Source organism: Felis catus, chromosome A1 (assembly GCF_018350175.1).
Source record: "Felis catus isolate Fca126 chromosome A1, F.catus_Fca126_mat1.0, whole genome shotgun sequence".
NCBI classification, from domain to species: domain Eukaryota; kingdom Metazoa; phylum Chordata; class Mammalia; order Carnivora; family Felidae; genus Felis; species Felis catus.
Window position 1 is genome coordinate 81,397,790 of NC_058368.1, and position 16,058 is coordinate 81,413,847.

The 16,058-nt window shown below is 51.8% G+C and overlaps 1 long non-coding RNA gene across 1 annotated transcript; it reads left to right on the forward strand.

The window, feature by feature from the left end:
* Positions 1 to 641: 641 nt before the first annotated feature.
* LOC109492657 lies at positions 642 to 7,073 on the forward strand. Its single transcript, XR_002146608.3, has 4 exons — positions 642 to 2,404; positions 3,756 to 3,951; positions 5,222 to 5,355; positions 6,755 to 7,073. It is a non-coding gene; the product is annotated as an uncharacterized LOC109492657 (long non-coding RNA).
* Positions 7,074 to 16,058: the final 8,985 nt, after the last annotated feature.

Sequence of the window (16,058 nt, forward strand, 5' to 3'; positions counted from 1 at the left end):
CCAGAGTCGTTGGGCCTGGGGGGCAGGCAGCGCCACCGCCATTGTAAACTATACACACGTAGAGAAGAAAGTAGGGACCCCCTCACACACGGGGAAGTTAGTGTGGAGATGCTCGGTGCTCATCACCATGGTCACACCGGGCCGTTCACGGTGGCTCTCCTGGCGCGGAGGCTGATTGGGCAGGCAGGCGAACACGGTGCTCACCACGTCTTGACGTTCGGCGGGGTTTTCGTGGGTCCTTTCTTTGAAAATAAAATCTGGTGGACCATGCTCACGGCTTCGCAAACGACGACGCACGGAAAAGAGACCGAGGAGTGGGTCCTCAGCACGGCAGCTGCTAAACGTCCCTGCAGAGGGACGCTCTGTCCCGCCGTTGACCGAACAATTCCACCAGGAACCCCAGATGGGCTCTTGATTCTAGAAACGTATAGTTTGTTAATGATTTCCTTTTTCTTTTTTTTTTAGTTTATTTGATTCATTTTGAGAGATAGAGAACACCAGCAAGGGAGGGGCAGAGAGAGAGGGACAGAGAGAATCCCGAGTGGACTCCGCACTGTTCGCACAGACCCCAGTGCAGGACTCAAACTCGCAAACGTGAGATCATGACCCGAACTGAAACCAAGAGTCAGACGCTTAACTGACTGAGCCCCACCCCGGCACCCCATAATTTGTTAATGATGTCATCAACGAACCTGTTCCCGGGATTCTGCTGAGTGCAGGTGCGGCCCGCAGGGCATCTGTGGACAAGCATGGAGGGAACGAAGGGAAGCCTCGTTCAGCCTGGTTCCTTCATCTAAGCCTTCAAACTATGACTGAGATGTGCCAGAGTGATGTGCAGACAGTGGTGACATCTCTGTGACTAATGAAACCAGGACGTGACCCCGTGGGAGCTCAGCTTCGTGCCCCCGGCCAAGGGTGGGGAGACTTGAGGGGTGGTCGCTGTTTGCTTTCTCTCTGATTTCCTCACCCCCAGAAGACCAGGCTTCTAGAAATAATTGTTGTCTCCCTTTCCCCGAGAGTCCCAAGAGCTACTTTTGCAGGAATAATGTCACCCCCCGAAAGGAAAGGGACACGGAGCCTTGGTTTTCAGATGTAAAAACCACGACCGCACGCCCGTTTCCGAGTTTCCAATGCCTGGTGAAAACGGAAGACGGATGTGCACTGCCCGGGACGGTGCTGAGCAGGCAGCGGACTGTTGGACAAAGACACGGCGCATGGGAGACCCCGCGGCCGCCGACCCAGCCTGGCCAGGCCAACCCACGCCGACCGGTCCGCATGCGGATGGCCACGTCCGTGGGGAGGAAGGGGCGCCATCGCAGAGGCACGAGCTACAAACTTCCTGTGCAGTTTTGCAAAGCCACGCGGTGTCTCCCGAACCCCATCGGCTTGTTTTGTTCACTCCTGTTATTTCGCCGTTTCAGTAATGAGTGTTTATCATGTGTTACGCGGTGTCATCCATGACAGACTGGAAATTAGAAAAGGAAGATCAGCGGTCAAGCGGGCCGGGAGGTGGCAGACACAGTCACAGGGAAGCCCCGCACCCCCTCCCCACCTCCACCCCCAGGGACTGGACGACACCAACGATGAGCTGAGACACGCCTTCCTAGGGGATTAATTTTATGGCTCCCTTTTTTGGGAACGATCTCTAGGCATCAGCTTTTCTGTTCTTTTTGTTTGGTAAACTCAGGGCGTCGTGGAAACGAGCACACGCCTGCTCGCGGCCAGTCCCTCCATCCTGAGGCTCCCAGCTGGGAAACCGTCCCAGAGACGACACCAGTTGAGAAGTGATCCCAGACAGGGTCCCTGAGAGGCCACCAGAACACGGGGCCCCGGCCTCTCCGAGCATTGCCGGGGTCAGCGGTGAGCACTGTCCGGTTGACAAAGAGGTTATACCCCAAGTTCCACTGTGCATTAGTGGTTCGGAACTTAGAATTCCATTTTGTGGAAATAGTGTTAGAAAGCGAGCCTATCAGAGCCCACTTAACTCATAATCTAGCTGAGGCTTTAAAGAAATCTTTCTCAAAAAGTATTCCGAATCTCCCTGAAGCCTGGCCACTCCCGGCTGATCTCTGCCTCTGGACTTGCTCTCGCCTAATCAACCTTCAGGCCGCGGTCAGAGAGACCCTGCGACAGCTCTCTGTGACCGCCCACCGCACAGCCCTGGCGGGCCCCCTGGGAGCCCCGCTTCAGCCCGGCTGCGCCACCTCCCTGCCTGGTTGGTGGTTTCACCGGCTGCCCAACAGCCAGAGCACGAGGGGCCTCCCAGGGCGTGGGGCCCCTGTCCCCCACCCCTGCACCAGCAGATTCTGCTTCCCTGTGTCTGATCGCACCTGCCCATCCTTCGGGCTTGGCTAAGAAGAACGTTCCTCAAGTAGATTTTCTTAGCCCGAGGACTCTCCTCCAGGTGAGTCCCTGAATTTCCTCCCTCTCCGCCCTGAATTTCCCCATCGTAGAACCCATCCTGTGGTTCCAGCTGCCACCAGGGGCTGTCCTCTCCCTCTCTCTCTCCTCCCTCTCTCTCTCTCTTTCTCTCTCTGTCCACACATAGTCCCTGGCACATGGCAAACGCTCAGGTGAATAGAATCAAACTGACAGAGACTCAGACAAGCTGATCTTTGCCAGAGCAGAGCCATATATGGTGGGGACATCACACCATGTCACATTAAAGATGTTTAGAAGAGGAGACAGATAACTTAGTGCATCGTAACATCGCTGGGGGTGTCGAGATCCCCCATGTAGGAATGAAGGTTGAATTTTTGTGGCCCAGACGGGCTGAGCTAAGATTCCCAGGTATAAGTTAGGATGTGATTTTACTTGGTCTAGACTAGCACTTTGTCCCCCGACTGTCCAGCAGGGGTGTGGGCCCGGCAGGCCTGTGCTTGGAGGGGCTCGGACAGCGGCCAAGGGTATCCTTGCAGCAAAGTTGTGGAGAGGGGTGCTTGTCTGGGTGGGAGGCTGAGCTCCGTGGCCTGGAGCTCCCTCTGAAATTCTAACGACACCTGGGAATAAGGGAACCCCTTGCCCCTCCTTTGGGGGTTCCTTCTGCGCCGAGGAGGCCCTGGGACCATCCGGCAGCCACACTGGAGCTCTTCCCCAAAGAGGAGACTGAGAGCAGCATCCCGGCCAGCTGGGTGGACCCTCTGATCATTTGTTCCTCGGGATGATGGTGAACTGGCCTCTTGTTTTTCTTGCAAAATTTCTGTATGTTTCCAGTTTTGAGCTGAAAGCGAAAATAAGCCTTTTGCTTTATTGTGGCTACTTCCACTCATTTATATTGTCAAAAGTCATTACTTCTTCCAATTCAAAGAGCTGTTTATCAGTTTGCTAAATAAGGCGTTGACGTGTCGTAAGTGTTAATTCACACCAGAGAGTGATGCTCAGAGACTCACCAACAGGACTGAAAATAAGCGGGTCTTGTTGGCTTGCTGACTCAGTCACCTGCATCATTTCCAAGCGGGAGTTAAAGAAGTCCGCGCTCGCCTCCTGTAGTCTGGCCGCGAGAGCAGCTAAGCCACCCTGGTTCGGGCAGTGCTGTGGCCGTGTGGACGTCTGTCACCCGTGTGGGTCAGGACCAAAGCCTGCTGTGTGAACACGGACACTGGAGTTCATGGAATCTTCCGTTTTGTTGGAACTAGGAACACAGTCCCCACAATAGCCACACAGTTAATTTTGCTTCAAATCCTTTTTCCCTTAATTGAGTTCATTATACAAAGAGACGTCTCGAATGCCTTTTGTTTTGTTTTGTTTTGTTGCAGCAATATTAGTCCAAGACTCAGGCAGCCCATTGTCTCACTTGGAACTGTCAGGAATCAAGTGGTGACGGAGGCTCTCCTTGTCCGGGCATGGTTTTTCCATCACGGAACCGAGACCCGGAGAAGTGAATCCTTTTCCAACCTCAGGCCGCTGTGGCCGTGGATTACCGAACTTGGCAAAAGCCAGCTTCTTCTAAAGGTGGGTGTTCAGGAAACGCAGGCAAACTGTTACCAAGAGTGGACGCAGAAATAGATGTATAAACTCTTAAAGCCGCTTGAATTGCAATCCATCCAACAAGCAAGACTCTTTCACGTCAGGTTGGCCGAAGGCGTGACCTCCAGGAAGGCTCGCGCCGTCCCCCGCACGGGTGGCCAGGTTGCGCGTTGTGCCACTCCGTGTGCGCCCGACAGCGATATGCTGTATACAGACATACGTGCACATAAAGTCCTGTTTGCCAAACTCACAGTAATTTATGTAATTATACACATAATGTATTTTAACCAAATACACAAAGAAGATCTTTATAATGCCACTTAGGGTCTAGATTTAACTTAAACCACTACTTAGTCTATCTCTCTAATAGGATACTAAAAGGGAATTTTATGACAACATTATCAGTAGCATTTTGCTGATAATTAGAATAACAATAATAATACTGAGATATTTTTTCAGTAATAATGGTGTTATTAATGAGATTTTTATGAAAGACAGACTTCTTTGGTATAATTATGAAAATTGATCTTTTGCATTTTACTTATTCACTGAAATCAGATAAGTGGCTTAACTACATGTATTATTTCTAATAAATATTCAAAAGAATGCATTTAAACAAGGCTTCTGATTCCATTCTTGCTCATATTCCTTGCATTTAAATAAAAGTGTAATTGCTCTGCTTTTTAAACTGCTAGTTTGGATTAGCTGTCTAACCTGTACAGTGTAGCTGTTTGCTGTTTGCATTTTTAATAGCTTTATTACCATTTGGTGAAGCCTTAATTTCTGGCTCCCTTGAAGAGTCCTGCCTTTAAGTCAGCACTACAATTTAACCAGCAATAATCTGTCAAGATAAGATAAAGGCCCACACCAGATGAGACGCAGTATTTTGTGGGGCTTTCTGTCATTGTTAAAGGCAAGATCCCAGTGTGTCAAAATGTAGCCTCTGAAAGTTTTCCAAACTTTGAGGCATAATTTTACAGTTCACATTTTTAATCGATGGCTCCAGAATGCATTATCTCGTTCACCGGGGAAAGCAATTAGCATCTGTGCCTTGTTACCTGTGAATATATGGGCTCAAGGACATCGGCAAGAACACGTACTCGCGTGCCTGTGCGTGTGTGTGTGCCCAGCACCGCGGCTGGTCAGAGCAGAAGTCTTTGGTTGTTCAGCAATAAGGTGTGTGTTTTCTAAGAATCTGAGACGGTACAAATGTGAGGACACGCTTTGTTTTTAAAATTATGTCAAACATGTCCAGGTGGAGAGACTACGATAACGACCCCCATGCACCCTTCGTCTGATGTGAGCCGCTGGCAATTCGTAGACCTCGTTCTGCCCATCGAAACCCTCACCTCCCACCCCAGCGAACCCGAATGCCGTATGTTCTAATGTGTGAGTCTTTAGGTGGGGATCTTTAAAAAACAAGGAAACAGGGTGCCTGGGTGGCTCAGTCGGTTAAGCATCCAACTCCGGCTCAGGTCATGATCTCACAGTTCATGAGTTCGAACCCCAAATCTGCTGATAGCACAGAGCTTGCTTCGGGTCTTTTGTCCCCCTCTCTCTCTCTCTGCCCCTCTCTGGCTTCTACCCTCTCTCTCTCAAAAATAAACATTAAAAAAATCATGATTGTGTACACAGTCACAACTAAAAAAAAATCAACAATAATCCCTTAAGGTCATAAGATACCAGTTTAAAATTATTTTTTTTTTACGTTTATTTATTTTTGAGACAGAGAGAGAGCATGAACGGGGGAGGGTCAGAGAGCGAGGGAGACACAGAATCTGAAACAGGCTCCAGGCTCTGAGCTGTCAGCACAGAGCCCGATGCGGGGCTCGAACTCACGGACTGCGAGATCATGACCTGAGCCGAAGTCGGATGCCCAACCGACTGAGCCACCCAGGCGCCCCAAGATACCAGTTTAAATTCTGCAGTGTCTCACTTATGTATGTCACAGATAAATATATTTTCTCAGTATTTTAAGAAGATTCACTTTAGGGCTCCTGGGTGGCTCAGTCGGTTAAGCGTCCGACTCGATTTTGGCTTGGGTCATGATCTTGCGTTTCGTGGGTTCAAGCCCTGTGTCGGGCTCTGTGCTGACAGTGCGGAGCCTGCTTGGGATTCTCTTTCTCTTACTCTCTCTCTGCCCCTGCTTGCCCTATCAGTCTCTCTCAAATTAATAAATAAGCTTAAAAAGAAGACTCCCTTGAGCCAGGATCAAATAAGGCTCCTGCACCGTGACTGGTTGAAACGCTTGCTGAGCCATTCTCGATAGATGCATCTCGCTGCTGCTTCTCCTTCCTTCTGATCTTACAATTGGCTTGTCGAAGGAGACAGTCATGGGTCTGCAGTGGTTCCCATTTGGGGAATCTTCCCAGGTGTCTACACGCTCCTCTGAAGAGCCTGGAAATTCTAATTCCACTGGGGTTTCGACCAGATTCCTGCCCCAAGGGGAGGGCGGTTTCTCTGTCAGGAGGTGGCTGATGCCTGGCTGTGTCCCCCTCCCTGTGATGACAGTGGCCGTTGGTGCTCAAGGGCGAGACACGTGCCCGTGTTAGGGTTGGAACACGGTCCCGTCCTCATCCCGTCCTTCTCCACAAATTAACAAGCTGGAGCCCTTCTATGAAAAGAAAACGTCCCTTGTATTGTATCTGGTTGCCCGGTGTGTGGCTTATACTGGAGAGGTGGGATAAATATTTGATTTCCCGCCTTTGCTTGCTAATTTTCAAAATAATACATTATTCATCTGCATCTTCCAGTGGTACCAACTAAATTTTTTTTTAATTTTTATTAGGAATTTATGGATCTAAACGTATGTGTTGTATTTCGATCCACTTTGATGATCACATCATCCCATCTGTGGTCAGGAGAAGCCTCCTAACTCCTCAGGGTGCGGTGTGACAGAGCGTCCCCGGCTCCCTCGTGTGCGCACGGGCCCAGGTCAGCCGATTCTCCAGGGGACTCTAGTTTCTCCACCGAGAAATGGTGTCTCAAGACCGCACTGCTGGAGCGTGTAATTACACACAAACACACATGTGAGTGTGCATGGCGACCTTGCTGTGTCTGCACCCCCTCTTGTATGTATCACAGAGATCATTACTGAGAAACAGTCACAAGGCGGTTTCCAAATATCATTGCTAAATCGACTACCTAGCAGGTGATCAAAGCACGTGCGCTGGCAGGTGGGAGGAAGTCCCTCTCGTTATGGAAGGGCCAGGGCGGGGGGACGGCCTTGGAGAGAACTGTGACTGTGACCAGGGGCCCTCCGGCAGGAGCCCTTCTGGCCTTTTGGGGACGACAAAGAGCCCTGCATTGTGTGTGTGTGTGTGTGTGTGTGTGTGTGTGTGTGTGTAATGCATCAAGAATCCGCGTGTTATCCTTGCGTGGGTGCCATGCTGATCGTCTCTGTACAGCGTGATTCTACCAGAAGTGCCCCTGAGCACAAGAACCCGCCTCTTAGCTCAGGACCTGGGCGAGTACAGGTCTGTACAATGGGAGCGAGGAAGCCTGGCCCTTGGAGTCACATCAGAGGCTCAAGCAGCCTCCCTAGTGGGACATCACCAACAGCTGAGTCATCGCGATGCTTATGGCGGCTTACCGTCCCTTGTCCTGTGCCCTGTGGGAGGGAACCGAGGGACCACTTTGTCCTCTTACTCCCGCTGGAGACGAGCAGACCGGTTGTCAGTGGTGACGGGGCCACGGACAGAATGTTAAGGACAGACCTCCAGTAATGGAGGCTCTCGGGTTTGTTGGGTCAGGGACCCCTCCTTACAAATCTGTGCTCACGTGTCAGGGCCCTGGCTAGTCCAGCAGAATGGGAGCTCCTCAGGGGACCCAAGGTCACTGGCAGCAGAGGGTGGACAGGGACATCTATGGACCCGGGGTGCCTCCTGAGGGGTGCATTCGCTGGGCAGCCGATGGGGAGCTCCAGGTGGAGGAAGCAGACCAAAGTAGATGATGGAGAAGCTAAGGTGGGACTAGGGCAGGGACAGCCATGTAATCCAAGGTGGCCGAGGACCTTGGTTCAGTGAGCAAAGAAGAGGAGTCAGTGCCCAACCGGCCCCGTCAGAGCCACTGAGCGTGTTGTCATCGTGTATGTGCCCATTCTCACGCTAGCTGCCGGACCGACTGTCAGCTGGTCCAAGGGGGTCAGTGAGGAAAAGTGCCCCCCGGGGTTTTAAGGCCACCCGCAATGTCCCAGCAGCCGTGCTGGACCAGGTTCCTGCAGTCAGCCCCTCCCAGGGTGGCCAGCCGCGTCCCGGGTCAGTGGGCGCGGTGGTCGCAGACACGAGGCCACACGTTCCTCAGGTCCTGGGCTTCGAAGGCTCTCCCACCCAAGCTGTCTCATTTGACGCATACGTGACTTTAAGGAGGTGGCGGTGGCCACAGGGAGGAGCCAGGAGCAGGGAAGCACCACAGTTTCCATTTTACAGGATGAGAAAGACGAAATGCAAAGCAACAGAGTTCAATGCAGGGCACATGCGAGGCACAGGGAAAGTTCTAGAAAAGAAGCATCCAGAATCCCAAGGCTGTCTCAGCCCACCACATCCCAGTGACTCGGGTGCTCCGCAAAGTCAGCCACCGAGTCTCTGTTCCAGCGAGAACACTGTCAGTACGTGTAGGTTACGGGGACTTAGGCCCAGTGTCAGTTCATCCTCAACATCCTTGCTCTCCTCTGGGGCCAGCTGACCTTCGTCATGAATATTAATTAATAAACAGTCCCCGAAAGGATAAAATGACAGCTACAGAGCCTCCTATTACAGAAGCCAACTCTGGAAACGGGGATGGGCTCCAGGGAGCCAGGTTTTACACAACCAGGTGTTTGCAAGACTAGCCATTTGTGAGTGGCTCCTGTTCGTTGTTCTAAATTCTTTCACCGCATAAAAGAGCCCACAGCGTTTCACCACCTCTAAAGAATCATTCTTCAGGTTCCAGCTACGGTGCCGGGGGAGGGGCAGTGACCCCGGAGCCAGGTGCCCAGGGTTCCTTCTGCTTCTGGAAACTTGGGCAAATCGCGGAACCCCTCACGCCCCCCTCTCTGGACAATGGCCCTGAGGGGGGCGCCAGCAGCACCGGGAGCCGCCAGGGCCGGGTGACGCGGTATTTGCAGAACATCTGGACAGAGCCTGGTGAGCGCACGAGAGCGGTTAACTCTCGTCAAGGAGGAGGGACGGCCCACGGCATCTCGACAGTGCACCTTGGGCATCCGACTGGCTTCCCGTGGAACAGAGACGCCCAACAACATCCCCCAAAGACGTCCTTCCTCAAGAACGAAGGAGGCTCCTGACTCTTTATTCTGGGCCCTCAGTTTTCCTTACTTCCTCTCTGCGAAGGTGGAGTTAATGCGATCGCAGGATGGTTCCAGGGCGTGCGAGGGCAGAGCACACCCTTTTGGGACACAGAGAACATCTGCGGCACATGGGGAGGGGAGGGGACGCTTGTGCTAGTATCATGTTCTTATTAGCTTTTGAATCACACGGTGGGGAGAAAAAAGCATTAGCAAATGTGAGCGCTACGCACAGTGCGTCGGCCAGACACCAGCCTGAAGGCAGACCAGGGCTTCTGTGAGGACTTCCTCCCGTGGTGACCACGGGCTCAGGGGAACCAGACCTGGCCGCCTGTAAAACTCAAGACAATGAACTTGACAGCCAGCCAGATTCCTGCTTTCAGCCAGTTTAGGGTTACTATAATCTCATTATTATGCTTGAAAGACAGCGAGTAATGGAATCCGAGAGAGTGTGCTGGCTCTCCCGAGGCACCTTCTCCTCGATGCCAGTTCCCCCGGATTCCCCGGCCCGGCGAGGCCGGTTCAACCACTTCTCCCGCAGAAACACTCCTCTAGTCGGCCCACGAGCTGCTCACCGCACTCAGCGGTTTGATCGGGTCAAGCATTAAATTAACCCCTGGGCCCCGTCCCCCGAGACTAGCTCACTCCTCTCAATCGCTGTCAAACTGGTGACAGGGAAGGTGCTTGTAAGCAAGCTCCCGGGCTCCCTCCCTCGGCGTCCAGCCTCGCCAGGGTGGTTCCGTGTGCTTTTCACCAACACAAAGGCTGGCATCGCGAGGCGTTCTGCCCGCTCTCATCATCTGGAACCAAACACTTGTGGGTATTTCGCATTCTCTGCAAAGACAATAGAGTTAAGTTCAACAAAGGCTGGATGAATTATTAATTGCACTTTATGGAAAAACACATCTATTAGGAATGTGACTCATCAAGCAGAAAGGTTTCCTGAGATGCGTGGTTTGTGTGATCCAGCTTACGGCTCTGTTGTATCGATCTTGCCCAAAAAGGCCGACTCTGAGAAGCAAACGCTATTAGAAGCCACAGGCGGAGAGTCAGGGCTGGGAGAGAATAGCCACAACTTTCTTCACCGTCTGGGTCGTGGGCGACCCCTCCCCCCCAAAACACAGCGTGAACGGAGGTTTGTACAACTTGACACCCACAAACATCTGACCTTTAGACTTTTTTCTTCTTTATATTTTGGAGGAGTCCTTGTGGGTGTTTGTCTGTATTGTAAACTTAATAATAAAAAAAACCCAAAACTGGGAAGTGTGTGGCTTACCAAACTCCACTCCACCAACAACGCTGAGTTCCTGGCAAGCTTGGATTGCATTTTTGCCATAGCTGAGGTTAGGACCGTGTCCAAAAAGAAGCCCTTTAGAATCCTTCCACCGGAAGCACCGCACGGTTGAAAGGAGTGCACCTGGTTACCGGTCTGAGCTCAAGGATGCTGTGAGTGGCTTTGGACTTCACCCAGATTGCTTTCACTATATCCCAAAGCTGAAAGGAGGTTGTGCAAAGGACGCGAGTGACGGAAGGATGCTGGCAGGCAGGCACAGTTCGGTGGTGCCCTCTCTGTGTCCTCCAGACATTTGTCACATTTGGGAGTCTTAGCCACCGAAGGGGAGCGAGGTGCCCTTTAACTCTGGGCAACCCTGAGCCAGAGGCTCATGGCCTTTCAGACACCGTGCCGGGAGGCCTTGTACAGCCCAGTGAGTTCAGAACTCTGCCCTCCATCCAGCGTGTAGACAGGGCAGAGGATTTCCAGTCCATGCTTCACACAGGATAGGGAACCACCCCTGCACCTGCACCAAAGGTCTGGGGGTTCTTCACTTGTGCCCATGCAGGGGGTCCTGGGGGCAGCTGTGACCACGGCCCTCCCAGGGGGGGCACAGTGGTGGGGACAGTGGTACATTAGCATGATGACCAATTATTCTGATGTCTCTAGCTCAGCCTCAAAGACCCACAACAAACCCCCAGTGCTGGCTACCAGTAACCTTGAGGAGACCGCTGTGAAGAGTCTATCACTGGCTCGATGCACGGAATCGTGCTCCCCACCCCCAAGTTCATACGTGGAAGCCCTAACTCCCGAAGTGATGACAGTACTTGGAGACGAGGCCTTGGGGCAGTATTTAGGGTTAGATGAGGTCACGAGGATGGGGCACTCATGATGGAATTCGTGTCCTTGTAAGAAAAGAGCCCGGAGACCTTGCACTTGGTCTTTCTCTCCCCCCACCTCTCTCTCTCTCTCTCTCTCTCTCTCTCTCTCTCCCGCTCCCTTTTTCTCCTTCTCCGCCATGTGAAGCTGTTTTCCAACAAGAAAGTGGGCTCTCACCAGGACCTGAGTGGACCAGAACCTTGATCCTGGACTTCCCCGCCTCTGGGACCGTGATAAACAAACTCCCATTGTTTAAGCCACCCGGTGTATGGTGTTCTGTTACGGCAACTCTTAGCTGGTCCAAGGGGGGTCGAATTTATGTTTCTATATAGAGGACGTGGTCGTGTTTACACACTGACACGGAAAGAGAAAAACGCATGTTCTGTTTTAGAACAATTTAACTATTTTTTTGTATAGACCCGTTTCCACAGGAGACAGAAAGTCATACAAGTTGATATTGTAGCATATTTTCTGCAGCGGAATATTAACATGAAGTATGAGAAGTGGGTGAGTTTATGCCAAAACGAGGTTATTAATAAGAACAATGTTCCACAGCTGCGTGGCGCTTTTCATCCTGGAAGAGGTTTACAAAACCAAACCTGCAGGAAACAAATATTCATAACTACCACCTGCACTTCGGAGATGAAGAAGAAATAGGCGACGGAGGTATTAATAATAAGAAGAAGCTTTTGCAAGGTCATGCCGCAAGATAATGCAAAAGCCGGAGATAAAACTCTCAAGAGGCCGCCTCCCTGCTGCCGAGGCCGCCTTGTCTACCCCACCTTCTGAGAAACAGCTCCATGGCGCTTGGAGAACAAAAGTTCAGTCCTTCAGCTCCAGCATTTTGCTCGAGGTGCTTCTGGTACCATTTCCACATGCTGTCCTCTCCTTCGGTCGATGGTCACATCCACTGTCCCTAAGAACCAACTGAGGCAGGGTGGAGAGTCCTGTCCAAGCCCCCGGGGCACCGATTCTCCTCCACGGCACCCTCCCGTGGAGGAGGCGTTAGCAGCCCTGTTTACAGAGCCCGCTGGCCACGTGGTCAGCAGTCGAATGGATCCACCCAGTATTATTTCGTGCTGAGGATTATCTTTGTGATCAAGGTGACCAGCTAACAGCAAATTTTAAAGCACAAGAAATAGATTCCGCTGTGTCACTTGAGTGGTAAGTCTGGCAGCGAAAGCTACCCCACAGTAGCTGAGAATGCAGCCTTCTTTGGAAAGAAGGTCAAGGCGGCCGTAACTGATTAAGATGACGTCACACCGGAGTAGGGTCGGGGCCCTGATCCAACGCGGCTGCTGTCGAGTTGGAGGCGTGGTACCCACAGGCCAAGGAAGGCCGAGTCGAGCCAGGGACCCACGCCTCGCACCAGGCGCTGGAGGAGTCAGGAAGGACCCTCCGCTGGAGCTTTTGGAGGGAGCACAGGCCCCTGACGTCGTGGCCTCGGACACTGGCCTCTGGAACAGCAGAACAGTAAACTGTGCTGTAAGCCACCTAGTTTGGTGCTCTGTGATAGTAGCCAGGGGAGATGGATGGATACACTGGGGTTCAGTGATTCAAGCTCTCAAGTTTAGGATTAATATGGGCTAGCCTCATGCACCGACAGATGTGATGTTCCCCAGAACCTAGTGCTGCAGATGGGCTGGGTGTGTGTTGCAGTGAAGACTGAAAACCGGAAAGCTGCCTTTCCCCCCGGCCTCAGATCCCTGGTGTCTCAGGGCTGGTGGGCCCGGGGCTGCTGGTGCCGAGCCGGCACGAAGAAGATGTCTCCCCTCCGGTGAGGTTTGCTCGCCTCGGAAGCAGAGTCAGTCCGAGCTGACGTCACAAACCTGACAAGCTCTGTCCCGGAGCGTCGGCCCTCCTTCGCTTCATACTCCCCGGGTCATGTAGACAAGGAGCGTGTCAGAGCTGGACGAGAACGCAGGGCTTCATGTCTTCAGCGACCCCTGAAGTGCGGGACCGAATGGCACCTCTAACACCTGCCCCACCTCCTCCCGACTCATTTGAATGTGGTATTGGATATCTTGTTGATTATGTCTTGATTATGAAAGCCATATCAACTTAGCAAACTATCCAGGTGCTTCACAATGGTGGCGAGCAGAGTGTGGGAGTGGCCACAGGCTCTCCCCGGAGAGACCTGTCAGAGTGAAATGCTCTGGGTCACTGCTCATTTGTCTGCAGTTGTACGTTGTACCTTAAGTGCTCAGGTCAACAGGAGGGGAATGGAATCCATAAGAGGGCAGGCATTTGGGGAACTGTTAAGTCCCTCGCTTTCCTGTCCCACACACACAATATGTAGACTTCCAAAGGACGGGGAACCTGGGGGTGTTGCAGCCAAATGTGGGCTCCCAGGCAGAGCGTTTACCCCAAGTTTCCATCTCTTTCATGTGCTGGGTTAGCACAATGAAGAGAAACACAAACCCCTTCTTTAATCCTTGCCTGGCCTGACTCCACAAGCGAGGTCCATGCCCCCACTGCTCGGTGCTCCATCCTGCTTCTTGGGCATGAGAAGTCCCAAGTGCCCAGGCTCCAAGAGCTCCTTCTGGAGCCAATACTCAAGAAAGACCCCCAAATCGAGAAGCCACTCACCCTCCCCCCAGGGTGGTCCTCCCAACTGTAACATTCCACAATGGGCTGGTTACTCTACAGAGTCAAACTCAGTGATGCATATATTGATTCCACAGACATTTATTAAGGGCTCAACAGGTGCCGAGTCTGTGTGCTAGGAGCACACACGGAGGCAGACAGAGACCCCTCCTTCTTGAATCCTGGACATCAGGCAGAGAAGAGAGATACTGAGCAGAAGCCTGGGGCCTGGGACAAAGGAGCAATGGGGGCTGTCACGAACTGAATGTCTGCATCCCCCCAAAATTCACATGTTGAAGCCCTAGACCCCAGTGTGATGGTACTGGGGGTGGGGCCAGGGAGTAGATTGAGACAAATTCAGGAGCTTGAGGCCGCCATGATGGAAACAGTGTCCTTACAAGAAGAGGAAGAGACCAGAGAACCTCCCACAGCCCCTCATGCACCAAGAAAGACCCTGTGTCTACAGGGAGCATAGGAGGGAGTATCTACAAGCCGGGAAGAAAGACCTCACCAAGACCCCAGTGCGCCAGTTTGTGAGATTTGGCAATATTTGGAGATGAAGAAATCTTCTGGGCTCATTATCACTTATGCACAATCAAGTGTCAGTGTCACGAAGGGAATCTAGGACCTCCTGTAGGATTCCAATCTTCAGCTTTCGTCGAGAAATGAGTGAGGGAGAATGATCAGATGATACATGCACCTTTGATGGTTTCCCAGGGAACAGACTTCAGTGTCTTACACGTTTTCACTTTTAGTCTTATGCCCCTCATTTTAACCAACAGAATGCAAAAGCACTGTCAGAAACCTCAAGAAGAGCTTGAGCCCTTGAGAGACGCTGTCAATCCTTGTCTGTGATTCTGGGCGATAGCCACAGCCTGTTTCAAATATCATGTCTCGAGACCAGTGGCTGCTACTGTCATGGAAAATACAACATGGCAGCTGGCCGAGGTGTCTCACTCTAAACAGGGGCTCTTGGTGTCCAGACATGCACCGAGCTCCCTGGCTTCTACGTTCTCACACAGATGTGGGTTTGTTCAAATGCTGTCAATGCACTGGGTACATGACTTAGGACTTGAGAAAGCTCAGGAGTCCGTCCGCCTTTTAAAGTCTCAATGGTGCCATTAGAAACTCTTCTCCTGGAGGTGCCTGCGGGACTCAGTTGGTTAAGCATCCAAATTTGGCTCAGGTCATGATGTCATAGTTCGTGAGTTTGAGCCCCGCATCAGGCTTACTGCTGTCAGCCTGTCAGCACAGAGCCCGCTTCAGGTCCTCTGTCCCCCTCTTTCTGCCCCTCCCCCACTTGTGCTCTCCCCCCAAATAAATAAATATTAAAACAAAAAAAGAAAACTCTTCTCCTTCGATAGAGAAAGCACGGACTTGCGGTCCCTGGGAAAGACCCCACAAAGATCCCTAGAGCCTTACTGCTCAGAGCTGTTGTTCTGTGCATCAATATCACAGCTCTGGTGATTAGAAAGAGAAGTTAGCAATTACTTTTGGTAGATAAGTGGATGCTTCTTAAAAGAAAATTCAGTCCACAAAAATTCAAACTTTCAATGTCTGAAGGCATGCCAAAACTCACCCCAAGCCTTCCTAGGTAAAAAACCTAATTAATTGGCTCACCTAAAGTGAACATTTCAGGGGAAGGACTGCTTTCAGGCATGAATATTTTACGACTCAAACAGCATCGTTAGGGGTTGGATTATTTTTGCTCTGACTTCTGCTATGTTGTTTTTAGTCTTAATCCCCACGTGCTAACAAGATGGAGTCCCTAGCTCAGTCTCCGACATCCTTGCGTGTTTCAGCTCCGATGGCAAGCGAGTTCTCTTTTCCAAAAGTCACACTCGAAGTCCCCCTGCATCGCTTGGCTGTGGCAGAGCCAGGTGCCCATTATGGAATGAGCTTTTGTTGGGTGGGGGGGACTGCATCGCTCTTCCTGGTGGGGTCCGGGCCCAGAGGCGGGAATGGGGTCCTGCACTGGGGCCACATGGACTGAGAACGGGTGATTTCACTGCCAAAGGTCTGGTTACTGGAGGAGGGCTACGGAGGGTGCAGACAAAAAGAGAGCTTCACTAC